This window comes from Coturnix japonica, chromosome 5 (genome assembly GCF_054131305.1).
Source record: "Coturnix japonica strain WE chromosome 5, WE-NBRP24, whole genome shotgun sequence".
Taxonomy (NCBI): domain Eukaryota; kingdom Metazoa; phylum Chordata; class Aves; order Galliformes; family Phasianidae; genus Coturnix; species Coturnix japonica.
The window spans coordinates 19,162,796-19,178,585 of record NC_140667.1 but is presented as its reverse complement, the minus strand read 5'-3'; the positions used below and the strand labels follow the sequence as shown (position 1 = coordinate 19,178,585).

The 15,790-nt window shown below is 43.0% G+C and overlaps 1 protein-coding gene across 17 annotated transcripts in view; it reads left to right on the top strand.

The window, feature by feature from the left end:
* Positions 1 to 559: 559 nt before the first annotated feature.
* PTPN5 (protein tyrosine phosphatase non-receptor type 5) overlaps positions 560 to 15,790 on the top strand; it is a 74,293-nt gene continuing 59,062 nt past the window's right edge. For 4 of the 17 annotated variants that reach the window (XR_014946495.1, XR_014946492.1, XM_085548630.1 and 1 more), the window contains exons 1-2: positions 1,727 to 1,919; positions 4,825 to 4,966. The gene's annotated coding sequence lies outside the window, so the exon portion shown is untranslated. Of the gene's footprint in view, positions 631 to 775; positions 1,529 to 1,716; positions 1,920 to 4,824; positions 4,967 to 15,790 lie in introns of those variants that run through there. The other 13 variants (XR_014946493.1, XM_085548634.1, XM_032444997.2 and 10 more) reach the window with 10 other exon arrangements.

The following is a 15,790-nucleotide window of genomic DNA, read 5'->3' as shown; positions in this document are numbered from 1 at the left end:
TTGCATTTGTTACTCTATATCAAAGGACTTGACCATGTTTTGTCACACACTCAGTTTTCAGGAATGCAACATTTAAAAAATGAAGTAACTGAGACACTAATCATAGGAATCCTAAGTGGCTTTTAAATCTAGAGGGCAATTTGGTCTGAAATAAGTTTTCTGGCAGGTATTAAACTTGTGGGTGCATACTGATGTGAGATGGCTCAGAACCCAATTCCAGACTCATGGGGCAAAAGCTGTGTCACTGATGTGGTGCGCACCCACTATCTACATGCTGAACACTCTGACGAACCGGACTCTTAAAGCTCCTGCCACGAACCAGTGCCAACAATACGAAGCATGTAGACATCTCTGCTCTCCAGCCAAGGGTTCAGATGTATGTGCTTAACGAGTTAGAACCTTGTAAGGGATGGCCAATCTGAGGACCAACCCTGTGAAGCAGCTGTCTCATAGAGTCACGTTATCACTGGAAAAACCAAGGGGACATATATCTTCGAGATCCTTTCCTCCTTCCTATCACATCAGGACGGGATCCCTCACTCAGGTACCAGGTGCTGGGTTTTCTGTCAGCGCGGACCAGACTGCTCGCCGTCAGCGAAGGGCGTTCATCAACGAGGAACCTCAGCCTCGGTTAGCCCGCACTGGGGGCCACCTGCCCGCTCCCCACGGCCTGCTTCCCTCCCAAAAGCGGCTGGCAGGAGCGGCCGCCCCCGCCGTAAGGCTCGTAGGGAGCCGCGGCGCACGGAGGATGCTGTCGCCCTTCCTCCGGCGGCGCGCACAGGGCGGCACAGAGCGCCCGAGGGCTCCGCGTCTGCAGTCGGGCCACGTCCGCGGGGGGCTCAGAGCACGCGGTGGGCGGCGGGGGACGGGTCCGGCGGCGGGGCCTCACTGCGGCAGCGCCGGCTTCCCCTCGGCTGCCGCTTTCATTCATGTTTTCTCCTTCGCCATCTCCCTCTCTCTCCGAGCGAGTGGAAACAAGAATGCGCGTGGGCGGCCGCCGAGCGGCGCGCTGTCAGTCAGCCGCCGCGCTGCAAAGAAGGAGAGCGAGGGAGAAGGAGGGGAGCAGCTTTCCCCGGGTAGGGGAAGCTCTGTCGGCGCTGCCTCTGCCCGCCGGCATCGCGGCTCTTCCCGGGGGCGTCCGCGGAGCCGCCCGGCTCGGAAGGAGGGGGGGGGGGGACACGAGGGGCGGCCCCTCTCCCGCTATCGGCACCTGCTCCCCCCGCCCCTGTCTGGCGGAGGGGTCTGCGCCGCCGGCGGCGCGCGCGTGTGTACGTGTGTCTGTGTGTCTGTGGCTGCCGGGGGCGCCGCTGGGAGGAGAGGAGGCGCGAGGCAAGTTGTAACGGCTTCGGCGCCCATAGAGGCTCCGGGCGGGCGCGGATGCGGTGCGGGTGCGGTGCGGTGCGCTGAGAGCTCCGCGAGGCGGGGTGGACCAGCGACCCCGCCCCGCTGCAGCGAGAGGCTCCGTCTTTGTGCATCCTCCGCACCTGAGGTGCGAGGCCGGGAGGGGCGGCGGAGCCGGGGAGGGGAGGTAAGACCGCGCCGCGCTTCTCCTTCGGCCGCTTCCCATCTCGTCCGGCTGCGCGGGCGGAGGTGCGGCAGCCCGGCCCCACGGGGAAGGATGGGACGCGGAGGTGTGGAGCTTCGCCGCAGCCGGAGGGCGAGCGGCGGCCCCACTGATGGGCGGGGGGCTGCGGGCGGGGGAGGGGCCCGCCGAGCGCCTTCATCTGGGCTCCCCCGGGAAGGAGCGGGCGGTTCGGAGAGGCTGCTCTAGAAGAGAGAGCGGCCCCGAGTTCGCTCCAGCCGGATGTCAGCGACAGCTTCGCGGCGCTCTCCTGGAGCCGATCCGCCAGCGAGCCGTGCTGCCGGATAGGGGGCTGCCGCCGGATAGGTGGCGGTGCTCAGAGCGCGAGGCCGGCGTGGTAGGTAACGGAGCGCGGGGCCGCCGGGGAGCTGCGTGCGGCGCGCCGGCTGCTGCATCGGGAGGCGGCTGCGTGTGCGCCCCGAGAGCTGGTTTGCGACTAACAGATGCTTTAGGGCTTCGATTGGTCAGCGCTTGCAGCGGGGGTTGAGTTGCGAGCTGGTGTTAATTAGAGATTGAAAAGAACTGCGACCGTGTTGTCCCGTGTTCTGACATCATAGGCGTTGTGAGTGTGCCGAAGAAGCGATTTGGGAGTTGATTTCAGTGTTTTATCAAGCACTTGAAGATGATTTTTGCTACATACATCCTATAGGGCATTCCCGGGGGAATGGCTTGAAACTGAGACACAGGGGAGGTTTAGGTTAGAGATTAGGAGGAAGTTTTTCACGCAGAGGCAGGTGATGCACTGGAACAGGTTGTCCAAGGAGGCTGTGGATGCCCCATCCCTGGAGGCATTCAAGGCCAGGCTGGATGTGGCTCTGGGCAGCCTGGTCTGGTGGTTGGTGACCCTGCACATAGCGGAGGGGGGGATTTGAAACCAGATGATCATTGTGGTCCTTTTCAACCCAGGCCATTCTACGACTCAGTGAGTCTTTGTAGATTTCTTTTCTTTTTTAACTTCTCATTCAGCGTTACAGTTATGGATTCAGGGCTGAGCTTTAAAATGTTTTTCACTATGGCATAGAGTGTTGCCAACTGGATGCCATGCTTGTAAAACTAGAACAAGAGCCTCTAAATAGCAAGACCATCAATTTCACGTGATAAATATAGAAGGCACAACAGAAATGTGAATCTGAGTGTTTATAGGATGCATCTTATAATATGAATGTATAAAGCAGGAGAGCAAATAAATGCATTCAGCTTGAAGGTACCTAAACTTCTTTGAAATGGAAGGGTTTTTTGTGGCTTTTTTTCCCCCCCACATTGTGCTGTTTGTGTTTGGGAAGAATGCTTATTTGTTTTGGTTTTGATTGTATATGAAGGAAAAAAAAAAAAAAAGAAGAAGAGAATAAAAAAAAGAAAAGAAAAAAAAAAGCCAGAAGGGGAACTGTGGATTTGGTTGTTGGGTTTTTTTGGGTGGTTGGGGTTTGTTTTGTTTTCTCAAAATTCAATTATGTAGCAGGATGTTTTCCACTATCTGGAAAGGCAGATGCTGCTGCAGCAGGGGCAATTACACTGACTTGCAGCATAGGAAGGGGTGGGGAAAAATTCCTGTGACTCCTTCTGTCTCTGTATAAAACATCAGTCAAATATGGAGCATTAAGTCCCGCAAATAGTCAGACTGTTGGAAGCAAGGATTTGGTTTTGTGGTGTCTGCTCTATTTAGGGCTTGTTAACAGAAGAGCTTAGATATGCAAGGCAGTTATGTTCAATTAAGAAAGGGAGTGAAGCCAATGCACAAATTAAGAATTTTCTCTTTGCAGAATAAAATGAGTAAATTTGTCACATTCTCTGTTAAGGAATTCTACCTTCTTGGTTTTACCTGTAAACTGTCTGCAAACCTCGCCAGAGGTGATTTTCCTAGGTCTTGTTGATTGCTGGTTGCTTAATCAAATGGCTTTGACCTGTGTGCTGCTGAGTCAACAAGAGGCAGTAGAGTCTGTGGGTTTTCTCAGAAGAGGTTTTCTGAGTGATACCTTCTTCTAATAAAGGTTCATGATGAAATCTCATCTTTGCTGAAACCACTGAGAACTTTTTTGTTGCGATTCTTCCTAGGTTAGCTTCTTTTCCTGCATAGACAAGTATGACTGATCTGACCCTAGGGTCAGCTTATGATGAGATATAGCTTCTGAGTTTAAGCTGATGCAATAAAGAATATATTTCTAGTTTTTGAATATTACATGTTTCTACTTTTAGAGGATATTTGTGACTCCCTGCAAATGAAACACGCAGGTGAAAGTTATAACTGAAGAGTTAACTTGTGTTATCTTTTAGAAAAGCGAGGCCAGAGGAGATACTGAGTACTTCCTCCGAACACTGCTTATATATTGGTTTGATAAATAAGTTCAATCTAACAGCAGGAAGTGACTCAAAATGGCAAAAATGGCAATAAACATCCCTTACCTTTGAGCTATTTGGTCGTCTGTCTCTTGTCAGGCAGCAGGCATGTGGCAGGGTTTGTACCTTTGGGTTGTACGTGTAGTAGGTGAGCCATGATATGCAGGAAAGTCGGTGGTCTCTAACATCTCTGGAACACAACAGGATTTTTTTATCCTACTGTGGAGCTCAGGCAGGTTTTTTGGCTCTTTGCACTGTTTAATGGTATAGATTTTTTGACTAGTTTGATTCCATGTTTTACTACTGTTCCTATCAGTAGAAGTGTTAGTGAAACCTTCAGCATTTTTATAACAAAACTGACATGTAGATGTACCGCGTGCATTAACAGTAATTCTTGGTTTTGACACAATTTCATCTTTCAGGTATAAATAACTCAATTGAATTAAAGGGAGACAGTGATTCTTATTATAGAGCATCAGATAAGTACCTTCCAACAAGCACTGCAGTTTAGTAAGGCTATTTAGACCTTTTTTTTCCTACAAATAATGCATGTGGTGCTGGGTTTGCGTAGCAAGGAGAAGTGGAAAAAACGCTAATCAAATGTATTACCTTTTGTGTGCATCAATTTGTTTAGGTAGTTAACTATTTTCACAATCCTTTGTGTAAAGTTCAGATAGGCCAGAGGTTTGGATGGGCTTTGAAACCTTCAGTGAAAGATTACTGCGAGTTGCTAATGCAGACATCCCAGTAGTTTTGCCCAAAGTGACGCTGCTGAAGTCCGTGTGCGTAAGCTCTGACAAAGCTAGAGTGAATTCACTGTTTTCTTAAATTACTCTGTTTTCTTGAATTAAAAGTTTTGAGTAATTTATATCTCACTAGAATTGTTCTTTTGCTCTCTCTGTGCACAGATCGTGTTTCATTAAATGTGCTGACGAGAACCCAGAATTCTGAAGACAGCAGTTTTGTGCAAGATAAGGATGTTCCTTAAGGAAGCTGATGGAGGATAGAGCTCTGACAGCGCAAGATGACACCATAATATAGTCTTAAATTGTAAGTCTTAAGGAAGACTAAACCTCTTTAACTTTACCAGAGATTTTTGCACTTGGGAAACTTAATGGTGGGTTACAGTCTGCTTTCAGGACCTATGCAGACATGTTTGTTTCTTTTTGGATATGCTAGTATGATTATGAGCAAACTAGGTTTTCCTTAGTGGGTCAGATACTCTCTCTACACAGATGTGAATTGAATCCCTTTCCCATCGTTTTTCAGCTACTTTGTTTTTAGAACTGCTAGGAAATCTGGGAAGTAGCTGATATAAACTTTACAACATGGCTGAGTGTAGAGGAGTCTCCGTTTCTGAAACCTTGTATTCCTAATGAACTGGTTTACATGCAGAAGGCTGTTTGGAACCTGCAGTTACTATCAATCATGAAATCATCAATGCCATTAAATGTACAAAATATTCATGTGAACTTCCCAAAGCTTTGCAAAGTCTTTTGTTATGACTGAAGCTTTTTGCAGTATAGGGCTCTGTCATTAGAGAACAGGTGAGGTCAGGAAGCTACAAATACTGATAATACATATTACACTAAACATCGTGTAGTTGCACTATGATATTAAATGCAAAAATAACACAGTAATTTTCAGATGTGAGATAGACAACTAAAACTGGGGAGGAAAATCAGTATTAGTAGATATTTTCCTGGGAACTACAAGTCCAACAAATTTATTTCTTTCCATTTCAGAGAGTGGAAGAATCAGATCTGTGGCTTCAGTTTACTTTTACCTTTATCACAGCTCTTTTAAGAAACCGTAAATACAATAAGCAATCTTGCAGAGTGTGTTTCTATTTATAATTAGGCAGAGAGCAAATCCTGCCATTTATTCTTATGTGACCCTGAGAGATGCAGGAAATAAATGTTTTTGTTCAGAAATGGAGAACTAATTATGTATGGAAATTTACTAATATTAACTCCCAAGCTTAATTGCTATACACACACACCTTTCTACAGAACAAGATGTAGAAGACAAAATAATAATGATTACTCTTCCAGCAGTTACCCCACATTAAACTCCTAGACAGAAATTATAGTATAACCACATATAATTGTAGAAGTTGAGAAAATTACATCTGAACCTGTAGGAGATGAGGAAGAAAAGCAAACAAAATGAATGCAGGATGAATTTTAACAAAAGCATGATAAAAGTAAATACTTTAATCTGTAAAAGTCATATGAAGTCTAGGTTAAATGTCCTCTTGATGTCTACTCCTTTGTTTTTACTGTACCTATGTATGGCAGATAGTGGTGGAAGTACTGGTCATTAGAGTATGTGTGTTGTGAAAACGGTGAAATCATTGTGAAAGGAAGTTGAAGTATTATTACAAGAAATTTAATGTTAGCCTGTGAATGAAAACAGACTCTAAAGTTGTGACTGAAGTTAAAATGTTCCAGAAAGCGATGTTTTTTGTCAAGGGGAAGTCATTTGGATTCCTTTGATAACCTTTAATTACTTCATCTGCACTTCTTTTTGGGTCAGTTTTTATTCTCTCATAACTTACGCGTATTGTTTTGGGCATTCTTAGAAGCAGAAACTAGAAACTTTGCATCCAAAAAGATTCAGTTAAAGCTTGCAGTACCATTTGTGTTTACTAACAGTAAGTTTGTGCATACTTTGTTTTGTATTGAGACAGAAGCATGCTACTAGCTTCTTAACAGAGGGTTTAATTATTTGTGTACATGCTGTTTAATGTATGTGTCAGTTGCTCCGAAAATAATGCTTCCTATTTATTTCCATGGAAACTACATCAGGGAGCATCGTAACCGTATTGTTTACTTATCTCCTGATTAGTGGGAACAACTTAAATGAATTCAGATAGTGAAATCATTATGAATGCATACATCACTTCAAGGAGAAGGTGAAGTGTAATGTTTATTTTATTGTTCCTGCATATCTCCCAGTCAATGCTTTGGGTTCCTCCTGCTGGCCTTTCATCACGCAGAAGTCTATTAGCAGGCCAGTGAGTCCTAGTGTTTAGCACTGCTGATTCTTACCCAAGGTAGACCCCACAGCTTGTGTGCTGACTGCAGCCAGGCAAATGGAGGTAGATGGGAATCTTCACTTTCAGTTTTCTGTCTTTCATTCTGGAGGCCATGCTCCAGACAAAAAACTGCACACAACAAACTAAAGCCAAACACCAGCAATGCCATTGAGCTCGTAGCATTCCTCACAGCTGGATGCTTCCTTCTTTGTAAGTCCTCAATTTCCCCCTTTGTAACATAGATATCAAAGTAGGGTTTTACTTCTCTGAGCTGACTTGTCTTGCACGTTATTTTCTTGTTTTTCTTTAGACACTTAAACATTTCACACCTCTGAGTAGTACAGCAGAGGTATTCACACATCTGAGTCTCTGAAGGCTGTGCTTGAAGTTGCTTTTTCTAATCCAGAGCATCCATATGGTTCTTTGTTAATGACTGGAGTCTGTCCTAATTTTGCCCAAGGAGGAGATATTTTATCTTATGTGGGGAAAAGTTAATGTTTTCCTGAAGAGGTAAATCTTGTTTTTGAATCATTCTTCGTCTCTCATTTAATACTGATGTTAGACATGCCTGCAGACAGTCAGCTGGCAGTGCAGAGCATCTTTATTAGTCTCTAAAAGATGATTCTGTGAATATCAGACATAACTCAACAGGAGCCATAGCCAATCCATTTTACACCATTCCAATTCCAACTAGCACTATTAGTGACTTGAATATCAGTGTCACAGTTATTTCCCACTCATGTTGGAACCAGTAAGCCTTGCCAAGGTATTATAAACCAATGAATATGCAAGTTCAGAAAATGTCTTTTATTAGAGAATTATCTCTGGCATTACGTCACACACAGGTCTGTTCTAGAGGCTCTAATAACCCTTTAATACCAAGCCAGCTGCATCTGGTGTTTTAAAGCTTTGACTTCTGGTTGGTAATTTGCTTTGTGTGCAGCGAAGGCATAAGCAAACCACTGGAGCGCTGGTGGCTTTATAATCTCACTACGCTCAGTAGAGACCAGGATTGTAGGAATGGCTTTGGTTACAGTTTCCAGGCTATTTGTAATGAAATGTTTTGCCTTTCCAAATTGAGTAATTTGTGAACTATTTATAGGAAGCTGTACCGGAAATCCTTAATTCCTGAGGCTGTGATTACTACTAAATGTTTTTTGTGAATTCTTTAAGTTGAAATTTACTTTAACATGAAATTCAGTTGCTTGTATGCAAGCTTGTCCATTTTGCTGCTCTCACAATGAGGCTTTATTGCATTTTTCCTTAACTTCCTGCTCCAGAAAATAAGTCTCAGCAGTTTCTACTCTGAGACAAACACTTTTTTCCCTGCAGATATTTGCTGCTCCCTTTAAATGGGAGAACATGTTCTGTTTGTAACACCTGCAGTAGCAGTAGTCTCTAATGGCATGTTAGAGTTTGTTAGGAAATACAAGTGCAACGTTTTGAAAAACACAAAGAGCTTTTTCAAAAATCGTTGTATGAAAGCATAGCTGCTGAAAAAGTAAGCTAAGAATTTTGCGTGGTGGGGACTCTCTGATCTGAACTGTATCTTGTGGGTGATTTAGGTAAGTATTTTTATCATAGATGATGGAGAAGAAATGCAAGTCATGGCCTGAACCAGTGATTGAACACTTGGTAGGAAGGCAGGGCCAATGCAGGCAAGGTCATCTGTGTGTAATGTACCTGAGTGACCAGGAGGGCTGGAGCCTTGATCCAGCTCTTTCTCACTTAAGGGTTGGCAGTGGAGGCAGGGTGATCTTGCTGGAGATCTCTGCCTACCTGAGGCCTTCTGCAGGTAAGCAGCTTCTTTTTTTTATCTTGCACGTGTGTGTGTGTGCATGCCTACAGCTGCTGCATTTGAGCCAATTCTCACTTGCTGCAGCCTAGGACCTTCCTACTCTGCTGTCACTGCTGTGCTTTCCATTGCATTACAGATGATTCATGGTCAGTAAAAGCAGATAATTTCAATTGCTGTCTTCTTTCTCTTCTTGCTACTTTGATGGCATTTGATTTAGAAACAAACAGCGTTATAGACTTCTTTAAGTATGTGAGCTAAAGGGAAGGCTGCATTGGAGTATAACAGCTAAACAAATAGTACTGAATATCAGTACTCCAAAAGCATGTGTTACAACATTTTCCATCTCAGTAATGGTTACCAGTCTGCAGCTTGGCTGTATCTGTCTCTGTTAGGAGCAAAGCGCTGGTACAGATCACAGCCACCATTCCATTACTCTGACCAAAGCGCTTGCTCCTTAAGTTTGAGAACAGCGAACCAGAGAGGTGGAACAACTTAATTGGTTTGTTTCAGTTCTCTTCTTAATATGGTAATCAGAGCTTGAAAACATTCATAAGATAAAATGTTGGCACAGATGTGATAATTTCTGTGAAACTGCAGATGTGACTACATTGTTATGAAACTGTTGGGAGATCAGTGAGTTACTGTAACAAATCCCGTCACTGAAAAGCATGGAATGGCTGCTTTATTCTGCTCATGATTATTTCTGCGCTTCATTTAGAAGGGCCACGTAATTAAAATAGTTAACATTTCCTTTTAGTTAGAGGGGGAGATGTGTAATACCTAACTTGCCCTGATACATGAGTGGTTGGGTGCCAAATTCTGTGTGTATTTTAGCCTATTACCTATTGTCTTAAACCATGTTTTCAGACCTTTTAAGAGTTCTATTCTTTGTGATAAGTTTACTGCAAGTGTGTGTAGTGTTTTATAACATCTCTGGGTCCTTAACTATGTAATTTTCAATTGAAGCAGGCACTGCTGTTTAAGTTTCATTTATTTTGAACTTAAAATGGCATGTAAAGCAGTGTATGTCCTGGACTTCTTTAGAGGGGGGGGGAAAAAATCATTGTTCCTTTGAATTTTCTATGTGAACTCCAGCGCCCTGGTCCCTCAATCTCCTGGTTGGAAACAATGTAGTAGAAAACTGTAGTAGAGCTTGCTGCTGAATATGGTGCTGGCTGTTTGCCATGGTTCTGCATGTTGTCAGTGGGCAGCAGATCACAAATGGAGGCTCACTGCTGTATGGTTTTGTAGTGATGCTAGATAATGAGAGAACTAGCAATTAAGCAGCAATATTTTATCTGCAGCATATTCTGTGCAGCTCAGAACATCAGTTCTCACAGTCTGTTATCCTTGAATGGATAACATTACGTTATATTTGTATGCATTAGATTAAACTGAGAACCGATGCTCTGTGTTAATCCTGGATATGACTTTAACATTACATAAAGGTGTTTTAACACAAAAATTGTCAGTGGTGAGATGCTGGTTCAGGCATAGTGCTGGAGAGCAGAGACAATTACCTGTGTACCCAGGGTTCAGAAAATGTTCTTTTCTGCTTGGCAAGTAATCTTAAAAATCAGGTTCAGATGACACTATCTGTGGCTTTGCTGTGCTTTGTCACAGCCTACTGGTGCAGGTGCAGATTTAGCTGGTGGATTTGTAAATCTGTATCTGTGAGATTGCTGATGACACTGAGTAGGGGGAGCCCAATGCTAAATGGAATGGTGCCTGCTGTTGTTTGGGAGCTTGTTTTATGAAGGTACCCTGCTTTACTCTCTGGGGTGTTAATATTGAATCGAAGTAGAAATTAAGAGCATATCTCTGAGATAACTTCTTGTCCCTAAACTAGGTGTTTTTTCCAGTGGACTGCAGAATCATATAGCTGTGTTCATGAATTTTTTTGCTCAACTTTTTCAAACAATACCCATCTCTGCTGTTTTGTGGATGGCTCTCACTCATTCCATCTGGGTCTGTCATTTCCAAGGATCAAAGAATCGTAGGGGTTGGAAGGGACCTCCAGAAATCATCAAGTCCAACCCCCCTGCCAAAGCAGGTTACCTACACCAGGTTGCACAGGTAGGCATCCAGGCAGGTCTTGAATATCTCCAGAGAAGGAGACTCTACAGCTCCCCTGGGCTGCCTGTTCCAGTTCTCTGTCACCCTCATCGTAAAGAAGTTCTTGTGCACATTTGTGCAGAGCTTCCTATGTTCCAATGTCTTTCCATTTCCCCTTGTCCTGTCTCCACACACTGCTGAAAAGAATCTGGCCTCGCCATTTTGCCCCCCACACCTCTGATATTTATAGACCTGGATCAGGTCCTCTGTCAGTCATCTTTTCTCAAGGCTAAACAGACCCTCAATATATTTCTTCTATAATTTCTTCTGGCTGTGTATTTATTTCTCTCACAAAGAGCTCAATAAGCTTCCTTCACAAAGGTTTCAAACCAAGATGCCTTCTTTGTCCATTACATTTTCTCAGATTAGCAGGTTTCCTTTTGATGCTGTCCCAAGTATGAAGGTAGGTGCTTTTTTCTGGAAGCTATATTATCACTTACGTTAGTAATATTTAAAGATGCATCACATTACCAATAAATCCAGTGAAGAGCTTAGCTGGGGGTATTCTGTATTTAGCATAAAATCAATGGCAAGTGAGTGTCTCAGCAGAAACAAATAACCAAGCTAGGGTTGGGGAAAAGTTTTAATGAAGTTCAGAACCACTGGAGAACTAATTACCTGTATCAGATAAGGTAAAAATCAGAGGAGTTCAATGTGTGCTGACCAGAAGGTGAACATGTCCCATATAATTGAGAATAATGTGTAATGGTGTGATCTACCAAGATTATATAGAAATGAATTGAAATGAGCTGATGGTCACCACTGCAGTATATGTAAAACCTGCTTCAGGTTTTTGTTCCTCTTTGCAGCCAATTTGTATGGAAGTCATTCTCTCTTAATTAACAGGTCACAGTAGCTGTTCAGAATTATCTTCCTAAAGCCAGTATTGTTCCAAGAAACATTTGCACTATTCCATCCAATTGTTTCTAGGTCAGTTCCTGGAATACTGAACTTACTCTTTGTGTGTACCTGCTTGTGATTGTTGTCTCTCTTTACTTCATGTACTGCATGATTTTAATAGCTGATATTCATTAAGTTACCGAATCTAGAGGTGAGTAGTATTGAGATCCTCCTGACAAGTCAGGCTATTTAAAGCCTTTATTGCAAGTCATAGTCATTTACATTATAATGATCCCTTGTTCTAGTATCATAGAATTTCTGAGGTTGGGAAAGACCTTAAAGAATGCCAAGTCCAACCACAACCTAACCATACTACCCTAAGAACCCTCTGCTGAATCGTGTCACTGAGCATCACATCCAAACAGTTTTAAAACACGTTCAGGGAGGGTGACTCAACCACCTCTCTGGTGAGCCTATTCCAGTACTTAACAGCCTTTTCTATAAAGAAGTTTTTCCTGATATCCAGTCTAAACTTACCCTGGTGCAACTTGAGGCCATTTCCCCAAATCCTGTCACCTTTGAGAAGAGACCAGCCTTGCTCTGCTGTAAGCTCCTTTCAGACATTGGAAGATAGCAATAAGGTTTCCCCTCAGCCTCCTTTTCCCCAGACTAAACAGCCCAGTTCCTTTAGTCATTCTTTGTAGGGATCTGGTCTCATACCTTACATCAGTATAAATTTTAAAGTTTCTCTGCTGTAGTAATCTCTTATGCATCATTTAGGAGATGTTAATTGATGATAATGCTGAGTGCTTAATCCATTTTATTTGAGGATTTCTAAGCCTTTGACAGTCAGACTATGTGGGGAATTCTCTGTGGGGAATAGTTTTTGGGAAGCAAAGGGATTGGAAGGCAATCTTTTGAAGACATTTCTTTTCAACATAATTTGTGTGCATTGATAACATGAAAAGCAAGAGCTGGAAAAGGTGAGACAGTGGCTGGTATTTCTGCTCCCCTCTATGCCTGCCAGACATTCACATTTAAGGAATACGAGGCAGAAGCAGAGCTCTTTGTTGTGAGATAGTTCCATGGAGAAGGCACTTGACATAAATGGTATTGTTGACCACTGTTTCTGTGTGTGTGCCATGTAGTGTCTGTGGGCATCTTGTCAAGTACTGAGTGGAAAAGGAAAAGTGAGAAATCGGGTCAATGTAAGCACTCCTTTAATTATATGGAGGTCATTATTTCCATGCAGTGTTTAGCATCTTCAAAAAAGCCTTGGTCCAAGAAAATCTGAGATGGGTATCCCGGAATGAAGCTGAGTTTGTCCTTGTGTTGAACTTGATGGCAGAAGCATCTCGGATGGAGGGAAGAAGACTGGATTTGTATGACTGTGCTATGCAAGATGTAAAACATCAAGGTCTGTGCAATCTAGCATTGGTGGCTTTCTGTCTGAAAGGATTGTGATACTCTATTGTGGGGTAAAAGCTGTTACTCTATTTTGAAGTGATTTGAAGTAACCAGGAAGAAGAGAACAGTATTGGCAGCAGCTTCCTTTGCTTTGAGTACTACATCTGTGTATTCCTTAGAGAACTCATTAATCTTAAAGGCTGTGACAGCAGTAGCTGAAGTGCATACAGCAGTGGTACACCTCTAATTTGTGTTGCTACATTCACTCTTTTGGGATAATTGGTTCTGCTCCTTTCAGCGATGTGTGGGCACCCCAAGAGTGGAAGAATTCAACCTGAGAAGTAGGCTACTTAGCGTACAGGACTATGCCATTTGATAAAATAATAGACAATTGTCTGCTCTCTGATGGAAATACTTATTAAGATGAACTTTCTGTACTAAAAATTCAGCCTGTTTATAGAAAGGGAAGAATTATGCAATAAGATCCTGCTCACTACACTTTGTGATGGGGAACATCAAAATGTAAAAGGCAAAGTTATGAGTTACAGTATGATTTCTATTCAGTAATTATGAGTCTAGATGACTGCCTTGTGGCATCTGTGGTGGCTGTGAACCATCTATCTCCTCCATCCACTAACACTGTCTAATGCTACCTTTCCTCCTCACTGCTGTTTATTTGATTGCTCTTGGGCTTGCAGGGAAGAGCGATTCCATTAAAGTGTTTCATTGTCCCTTGTGAAGCAATTTTATAGACACAAAATACACTCCCCCACCAAAATTAGTAGCATTAACCATGGAAGTTGCTTAACTTGTTTGAAGTTTCAGAATGCAATCCAGAACAAAAATGTATCAGTGATGACATGTTCTATGCAGCCTGCTGCAGGTTGAGTGATTTGTGAATGTACTTGACTTATGCTATTTGAACTCTGCAAATGCTGGGAGCCACGGGAATTTTGGCTACCTCTGCTCTTGCCATATGCTTTGCTAGCATGATGCTTGCTCATAAGCTGATCAGGCTGTTTTGAAGGAGACGTAGTGCTGAGAGATCAAGAATTCACACTAATGTTTAATGCAAAACTGTCTTCAGAGTGATTTTGTATATGAGAGCAAAATAAATATAAAATGAAATAGATTCTACAACGTCTTTATGAATGGATGAAGAATGTGTTGTGAGCTTACTTGGATCATCTTGAGGAATGCTGTCAACCCCACCTACATCAGGTCATGAAGAAATACCAAGTAGATACTGGTCTTCAGATAGCCCGTTTCATGCAGAGGATAAAACTAGCTGGGGCAATTAGAATCTACAGTGCAAACACAATAGACAGTAGAACAAAGGCAGGAATACCTCCGATTCTGTCAAAGTTAGACTGGTATGGGGAGATTTTTTTTGCTTCAGAAAAAGATGGTCAGGCAAATGAGTTTGATGCAAAGAGGAATCTAGCTACTAAAAGTGTCTGTGTGTTTTTCTGTAGTGTTTCCACAGACCATTTGGCAAGCTCATTGGAATCGTATTGAATTGAGAATTACAGCACTTGGATATGGCATGTGATCTCTTTCTGCCCTTTGTTATTTATGGCCTGTACTCTGCCTCACCCAAAAACATACAAAGATTTGCTTACCTGAATTAGAATTTCATAAACAATGCTACAGTACTTGGATTGAAATTAGTTTGGTTGGGAAGAAGCATTATGTCCTTTTAGTCCAAGAGTTAACATAAGAGACAAAAGGGGGAGGAAGTGGTGGTTTTACAGAGGTGGGGGTGCAGACCAGAGTGGAGCTGGTTGGAAGGACTGTGTGGCAGTAAGTGGTTATCCTTTTTCATATTAAATTTATTGCATGCAGATGCAGTGTGTGTCACCTGATGCAATGCTAATGGCCAGAAGATAATCACCTCCTTTACATATATAGAAAGTTGATTTTTAAGGACAAGCTTGAAAGTTGGGCCCACAAGAACCTAAAGAGGTTCAGCAAGGCCAAGTGCAAGGTGTTGCACTGGGATCAAGGCAATCCTGGATGTGTATAGACAAAGAGAATATTATGACCACTTGTAGCTGCTTGTTCTGCCACATGGGAGGCTGAGGTTCCATCAGAGCAGAGGTTTCACTGAGGTTAGATTTTTACAGAAATATTAGTCTGTGCACCTTGTAGAATCTGCGGGAAAGCCGGGCTCATTTGTGTTGAGACAGATCTCCCGCACGGCTGTGAAAACAAGTACACAAATTCAGAGGAGCTAGATGTAAATCTGAAGTAACTGTCATGGAGATTGATGTTCTCTCTAGGAGCTAATCTTGATTTGCATCAGTGTAACTGTGACCAGAATCTCTCAGGGTTCATTTTTGCTAGATTTTAGTAGCTCTCTAAATTAATTGCTAATTAACTTGAGACAGTTGATTACAGCGGATGCTTCCCACATATTTCTTTTGTTTTACCATCATGGAACTTAAAGGCAGAGCTCTGCTAGATTAGAGTAGACCCTTCATATTCAGAACTCCTGCTTGCCAAAAGCTGTTTCTTTTGGTTAAGTGCTAACCTGCAGATTGCAATAAGGAGATGTTGTACCAAAGTACTGCAGCTCTCAGAAATCCTGACTTGTGTGTCTCTGGAGCATAAACATCAGAGACATCTTGTCTATGGTACTTAAAAGTGCAAGGGAGGGTTTAGAAGAGGGTCC